Source organism: Hippoglossus stenolepis, chromosome 3 (assembly GCF_022539355.2).
Source record: "Hippoglossus stenolepis isolate QCI-W04-F060 chromosome 3, HSTE1.2, whole genome shotgun sequence".
Taxonomy (NCBI): domain Eukaryota; kingdom Metazoa; phylum Chordata; class Actinopteri; order Pleuronectiformes; family Pleuronectidae; genus Hippoglossus; species Hippoglossus stenolepis.
Window position 1 is genome coordinate 15,019,794 of NC_061485.1, and position 8,479 is coordinate 15,028,272.

The window sequence follows — 8,479 nt, forward strand, 5'->3', positions numbered from 1 at the left end:
AATATTAATAATAATAATAATAATAGTAATAATAACAATACACTTTAGTTCTATAGCACTTATCTAAACAAGGTTACAAAATACATGGGTTTAAAATAACACAAAAACAAAAACAAAAAGTATTAAAAACAAACAACATCCAGTTAAAGATCAGACATTAGAATTATTTCCAATAAAAAATATGTTTTAAGCAATGGTTTAAGAGCAGGTAAAGTGCTGGCAAGTGTCGTCTCCTCTGATGAGGAGTTCCAGAGTCTCGAGGCCCTGGTGGCAAAAGCCTGTTCACCATCCTAGTTGGATATGAGAGACTTTTGTCTGAGTTGGGTTTTGTTTTTTATCTCCAGACAGCACCCGAGTGAGGGTCTTCTCTTCTCTTACCAGCCTTATTAGCAAGTGTTGGTTGGAAGATCATGGATTACAGTTTTGATCATAGGGAGTTAGTAGCTCCTCAATATAACTGGGGGTCAGATCGTGCTGAGATTTAATATGAATTAAAACAATCTTAAAATGAATCCTTAATTTAACTGGCAACCAATGAAGGGGGGAAAGAACTACAGAGATATGGGCCCTTTATGCTTGGTGTTGGTTAACATGTGTGCAGCAGCGTTCTGCACAAGCTGAAGCCGAGACACTGGGGATTGACTGGAACATGTAAATAGATAATTGCATCACACTTACATACATGCAAACATTCAGCCACAAGACCAAATGGACACTTGTGTCAAAGACTGTGTCCCAGATGAGGCAAGAACACCTTGGTATGCCAGAAGTTAATGTCACAATAACATCTGCAAGGACAGATTATGACTCAGTGGGTCTCTGAGCACAGACACGAACGAGGTCCTCCACCCTCCCCTCCTGTAGGAGCAGGACAGCTGCACTGACACAGACACAGAATATAATTGAAGATGTTTTGCACCATTTTGTAGCCATTTTCTACCTTCTAATGATTGTTTTGTGTCTCTTTAATGGACATTTTGTGTCTCCTCATAGTTATTTTAAATCTATTGGTGGTTGTATGATTTGTTTTTGTGGCCATTTTGTGCCTTTTAGTGATTTCTTTGGTGGTTTTATGTCTTTTTGTGCTCATTTTGTTTCCTTGTAGGGTCACGTTATCTTTTGGTGTTGGTTTTGTAGCTCTCTAAGGTCATTAAGTACATTTTTTGATGGTTTTATTTCAGTTTGTTTTAGTGCTCATTTTGTCTTTATGTGATCCCTTTATGCCTCCCTCTGGTTTGTTTTGCATCTTTTGGAAGTTGTTGTGTGGCTCTTTGTGGTTATTTTGTATTTGTGCCTATTCTATGTCTCTCTGTTCCATCTCGGTCATCGTTTGATTGACTTTTCACATGCTGCAGGCCTGGCCATTTTGACCTCTCTGACCCAGGGCCTGCGCTCTGTAGACATGTTCAGTAATCAGTTTCATGGCGAGGGGAATAACACTGAGATTGTTATTCCTTGTATTTTCACTGGAGACTCCCGGGAAGCCCCTCAAGCTGACCACAAACCTGGAGCCCGCTTTGGGAAACCGCAACAGGGCACGACATCCATTTGGATCAGGAGCAGCAGCAAATACAAACTTCAGCCAGTCCATTAGACAGGATTACAGTAAATACCACAGCTGCCACTTATGAGAAAGATAAGTTAGATCAAGTGCAGGCTATTTACATGCATTTATTACAGTTAAATAGGAAGGACCCGTGTCTCGGCATTCCCTGTGTGTGTGTGTGTGTGTGTGTGTGTGTGTGTGTGTGTGTGTGTGTGTGTGTGTGTGTGTGTGTGTGTGTGTGTGTGTGTGTGTGTGTGTGTGTGTGTGTGTCACCAGATAAAGATAAAAGAGGGTACTGACAGAATGTGCCCTTGTGTGATTAAAATGACGAATGTGATCCACTGCCAAGACACAGCGTCTGTTACTTCAGTGGGAATAACATGGAGGATCAGAATTTGTTTGGATGTGACAATTGTTGAGGAATTTATGACCATCCTCACACATGTATATGCCACTATATATTATGTATATACTGTATATTGTATATTACACATTATATCTGTACAGGAGAATAGTGCCTGTCTAAATCCCACAGATACTCCCTTCTCTTTCTTAGCAGTACCCAAGATTAGGTTATTGATAAAGGCCCAACCAACAATGCATTGTAGCGTCTACACTGAGCGACTTTCATATCTAACTCAGATGTGCCCAGACAGAGAGGCACCAACTTCAACTCTCGCCGACTTGAACTCTTTTTTTCCATATTTTATCAGTGGCAAGACGTGAGGGCACAATGTGATTAAGGAATGCATACTTTAGGCTTAACTATCCAATAGGATGCGAACACCCACATGTAAACTAGAGAGTGAGAGCAATTCTAGCCATTCATAGATGTGCTGTTAGAATGGGTTACGCAAGTAGAGGGAGATATACCTGGATGCTGTGGGAGACATCTTCAGACTTGTGGGTGACAAATGCTCATGTTAATGTGTTGGCGTTTGTATATTGTTGCACGTTCTGGTCTCCTTGATGCATCAAGTCAACATAAACCTCTTCTGCATAAGACATCAGCTGCTCCCTGAGTTCTCCTTTCACCAGCTTCCAGAAAACTTCCATAACAACAATGTCCCAGACAGAGTGTGGGAGGGCTGGGTTGAAATGGTTGGTCAGAGATGGACAATAAAAAAAGTTACATTTTAAACTATATTTCTTTGAAAGTAAGACATGCAGTATTTTTATTCCGTCTATTGATACCTGATATAAAAAAAAACACACTTCAGTCTCGAAGCTCTGAACATCAGACAGTGCAGGTACAAAGCACAAGTTCGGTCTGTGCACAAAGATAAAGAGTCTGCCTGCAGGTTTATTGTAGCTAAAGTCTTCCTGGGGTTGTTTTAATAAACTCATTTTAATCAAAGGAGAATGAGTGACCGTATATTTCTCCAGGCACCTAAAATAAACACCTGAAAATGGATATGGGAGTAACAGATAACATGGGTCTGTTTGAAGTTAAGAAAACAAAATCTGTCAAATCTGTCAACCTGGGTGAAGTTCATGTTGACTGCCGGTTAAAAAAATGTTGGTACTCGGAGACATTTAGTACTCAGAGACATTTAGAAGATCATATTGACTGGTCTTCTAACATCAATTCAAATATTACATTTTCACAAGATCAATCTCTTTAATGGTGTTTTGTATGTCTTGTAAAAATATGACATGAGGGTGTAGATTGTTGCATGTAATACCCTTTAAGTACATTTTTTCTTTCTATGTTTTTCCCCCATAGGAAAACAAAAACAGAACATCCTCAGTCCACAAGATAAAACCCTCTGAGCTGCTCAAAAAAAAAGGGAACATTTGGAAATCCAGCCTGATATTATGTATCGTATGTATAATTTAATATACACTGTGAAACAAATATTTCATAATTGGATATTGACTTTGTCGTTCTTTAGATATAATAAAACCTTCACAGAGGTTTAACATGTCTACAGACATTCATGTTCCCCAGATGATAAATATTGCTTTTCTTTTCCCCTAACCATGCCAACAGGTTGAGACTTTCACGTTTCACATTTCTTGAGGACTATATAGTGTCATGAAATGTGGTTCAGACGTTCATGTTTACTGATCAGTATGTAGTCCTGGATGGATCATGAGATAATGGGCACAGACCACAGATTGAATCTCAGATTTTAAGAGACACTAATGTTTTTGCATTCCTTTGTGGTTGTTTTGTCTGTTTTTTAATCATCACCTAGCATCTTTCAATCAGCTTCTATTTTGGCTGACTTTGCAATAAGAAATGTCAGTTCACACAGACACTGTGGCTCGGGGGCCCCCTGATGCAGCGGGCCCTCGAGGCTGTGCATGGTAAGTGCTGTGCATGGGTCAGTACCCATGTATGAGGTACACACTTGTTATTAGGGAGCCTTTATTGTTTTGGTGAATTATCTAATAATCCCAGAGATGTCTGTCTGTCTGACTATGGCTGGCATATCTCAAGAGCCCCAAAGCTTATTGGCTTCACACTTGGCGTTTACAAAGTCAAATTTGGTTCGATTTGGACATGTGATACCTTCAATATTAATGAACTTTGAACAAACAGGTGAAAAGCTCATTGTGCAGCAGCAGAACAAACCGGGAGGTTGAGAACAGCCACAATCTGCACGAGTCAGATACATTTGTCTAACAGTTCGTATACAGCAGATACAGTCAGTCGACCACACTCTGCTTCACACTGTTTCTACAGTGATGTATCAGTCGTCTCCTCCACCATCACAAGCTCATGACTCTAACTCTCCCTCTGGTACATTGAATGCATTCAGATTGATAATATGCAAGACATTAGCTCCTGCTGTAGCCGCCCAGCTTGTATGTGTGTATCCATGTGTTCATGTTCCTAAAGCAATTAATCTGGAAAAGAGCGCTGTGCAAGCAGAATAATAAATTCCCTCTGTGCATGTAGCACAACGTCGTACTCGACTAAACTACCAGCAATTCTTCAATTCTTCAATGTGTAAAACAACAAAATCACTGTCTGATTGTGCACAAAGACGGAGGATGTGCTATTAAAAGGCCATTTCATTAACACCATGTAGATGAGCTCTGCCTCTGCTGCAGTCGTGCTGATTAACTTTCAGATTAATGTGCTGTCAGCTCTCTGCCTCTGCTACACAAATTATTAGGATTTGATATCACAACAGCTCAGTGATACAATAAGATTGACCACTAAGGACAGGAATTAAGCAGTGGCCTATTTCCCTTTAAGTCTGAATGTGTTTATTATGAACAAGCTTTTTTAGGAGTTTAGTGAGGGTTTGTGCTGCGTCAGCGGTTGTCAGGCTGAACACTGGTGGCAGCAGATAAAGCCCTAAAACCTTGTGAAAGCAGAGAAAACACATAGAGCGCTTACAGGTATTGATTAGAAGGCATTGATTTAAAGGAAAGATTAATAATGATTAAGGCTTTCTTCCTCCCGTCTCTGTTTTCACCCGCATCTTGAATTTCCCATGAGGAAGAAAGTCTCTTTCTCTTCACTTTATGGTCACAAATCAGGTGTTATGTTTACCATGTTTATTGTCCTAGTTTAGCGTGTTTGCATGCAATTATTTGCCGATTAACAGTGAACACTAAGTATGAGGCTAATGGCACGTATTTGGTCATAAATTGGTAAAATTGAAATCTAAACCTAAGATGGCTGAAACATGATGAATTATTACAGTTCATCCTGAGGGGAACATGAATATCTGTGGCAAAGTTAATGACAAACCATTGAGTCAACTTCTGTTGAGAGTTTCACAAACAAATAAATGTAAACCATGTGGATCTATAGGGTTCACCCTTTGAGAACCATTAATGTTTGCACAAAATGTTATGGTAATTCATCATATGGTTATTTCAGTCCTGTGGTCAGACAGGATTGTGCTGCCAGCATGGCTACATTGGTGATGATGCAAGAATCGATCATGGAGGAGCTCAGGACAAACAGAAACATAAAAACTGGGAATGTGAGAAAGAATGACGTAATTTTACAACTTCAATCGATAAGTGTTTATCAGTTATGAATGATGTGCACAAATTATTGTACACCGTGTGGGAAGAGACAAATCCCCACCGCAGACAAACATAACACTTTTTTACTCAGATTTAAATACCCAAAGTTTGAAATGACCTCACACCCTAATGTTTATATATTTTTTTGTATGTGTGTGTAAAAAAGGTTGGCACAGAGTAACATCTAATCACCGGCTCCAGAGCACCGTCAGGATATGAGACTGCTGGAATAAATGAAACTCTTCAGTGTTAGTCGAGAGCGCACTAACCTTCAGCTGCCTCATAAAACACAGAGGAGCACCTCATGAATGCAGGTTTGGCTGCATGCGAAGGCTGCAGGCGTCTTGCCAGTGAGTTACTGTGACGATTAAACTCCGAGAGCATATACTCCAATCACATTCATCCGTTCATCTGGAGGCTGAATTGGTTGACCAATGGCAGGTTTCTGATTCTAACACCATTTAGCTAATGGAGCAGATGACATCCTGTAATTGACTTTATCTCGCTTTCATAATCAGATAAAACTATTACAACAGTCATTATGAAGACAAATGCCGCACTTTTGGGGAAGGATACAGGGAAGAGAGCGAGGGAGGAGAGAGGGAGAACGAGCTCACATCAACAAAGAGAGAGAAAACAGAGATCAGAGCTGAAGCGAGCCCGACGCTAAGCAGATCTCCCCGAACGCAAGACCTGGAACATGAGGTTCAGAAACAAAAAGAGCAGTGGGGGGTGAATGCTGCCAAAGAGATGTGTGTGAATACAGTAAAATGTTGCGTAACATAAATGCCATCTAGAGATTTTCTGTTAAAACCTTCAGACTCATGTAGGTTTGATAAAATGTTGAGAACCTCATTATTAATGACTCAGAGACACAAGTGACGGTTCAGAAAATTGGGTCTGGACATTTTTCTCAAGTGAAGAATGAGCAGGAGATTGGTTGCGTCAGACATGTTCGCAACAACAGGAAAATGTACAGAACATTCAGGCGAGGGGTTCAGACGCAGGAGGCAGGACATGAAGTACGAATGCTGAGATAACTCGTCCTTGTTTACGGCGCATCGACACCGGCATCGGCCCTCATCACCAAAAGCTCCCTTGACATCCTTGTCAGCATCTTCTACGTGTATGGCTCCTCTTTTCATACCAAGCTATTCTTTTTGTATTTCAGTTATTGTCTGTTAGAAACATCATCAACACGCCTGCTCGTTCGCTGTGAAAGTTAAGGAAAATGTCCGCAGCAGCTGACTCGGACGTTTGCGTTGTCACAAACAGGTGCTCTGGATAATTTCAGCTTTACTGACAGGTCTCTGAACAGTCTTCTTCTCAAAGCAGCTGTTTTCCAATCATTTCTGTACAAGTATGAATCAATAAATCAATTGACAGACTGTAAATATTCATAAGATTGATCAAATCACTGTGAATTAAAACATTTTTTAACCCTAACCCTAACCCAACAACACAGATGCTGATGTTCACTGTGGTGGATGAATCGTCTAAAACAAGTTTTCATTAACTAATTGTTTTTTTTAAGGAAATAAATACAAGCTATGCTAAAGATGAGTTTTAGTATTGACTCTATTTAGGTAAAACAGTAGGTAAAACAAAAACAAAAATCCATTGATCATTTTAAACATTAATCAGCATTTTCTTTCCAGGTATCACAAGGTTTTTATTCTCGTCAGACTCATCTCAGAGAGATTCATGTGCTCTCAGTTCCATTAAGTGATTTAATGATGAGCCGACTCTTTTCTGGATTTAAATGTCAGTGCTACTCCATTAAAATCTCCAGCAGCCTGATCACAGGGTGGAAAGCGATCAGCAACCCGCAGATGTAGCTGAACATCACAGATATTTCTTATTGCAGTTTTAAGCATTTTAAAAATACCAAACTGTTCCAGCATGTTTGAACCCTGCACACATACAGCACATGTACTCATCGATTCCTGGCAGTCTACAGTGAACCTCCATACGACTATAAAAACAGCAGTGAGGTCAATACTATGGTTACGCGTCACATTTCACGCACTGATTTGATTTTGTTCGGAACATTGAGCAGCAGATGAAGGGAAGAAACGTGATCAATGGGGCCGATCAATCAATCTGAGTGTTTCAGACCATGTGACCGATCAGTCAAACTCATTTCAGCTAATCACTCAGTGTGTCTTTTTATTTATCAGTCAACTCTTCTGTATCCGTGTGTATTTTCAATAAATGTATTGTATCTTCTTTGTCATTGTTTTAGCCAAACAATCATCTGAGTTTTAATCCCATGTGGACCCATTTACCTTAAATAAATCAATTTTTATTTCATCAAGTTTCCTCAGAAAATATTGACCATGTATCACTCATTCTGTAGAAGGAGGGAGCTGGAGCCAGTCCCAGCTGACAATGGGAGAGAGGTGGCGTACACCCTGGAAAGATCACCAACGTATCACAGGGCCAACATACAGAAACAAATACCAATCATTCCTCATTGACACCCACGGTCAATTTAGAGTCTGCAATTAACCTAAACCCAATCTGCATGTTTGGACTGTGGGAGAAAACCATACTCAAACATGGGGAGAGCATGCAAACTCCACTCCTCACCTGACCAAACCAGGATTTGAACTGGGAACCTTTTTGCTGAGAGGTAATAGTGATGCTAACCACCACACTCCACTTCACCAACTTTAAATAAAATAGTGTTTAATCCTGCTAACATTCAGAAACACTCAATTTTAAACTTACTACTTAATATAATTTTCCCATGATTAGTAAACAAACAAAATACAAAGACAATCATGTCAGATCTGTGGTCCCCCCGTACGAAGTGACCCCTGGTGGGCCCACAGCCCACAGGTTGAGAACCTCTGCACCGTGATGGACCTCCGCAGCGTTTCATCTGCAGCCAGTTGTCTGCCTGTCACATTCATTGTTATTCTGTTCCCCCAT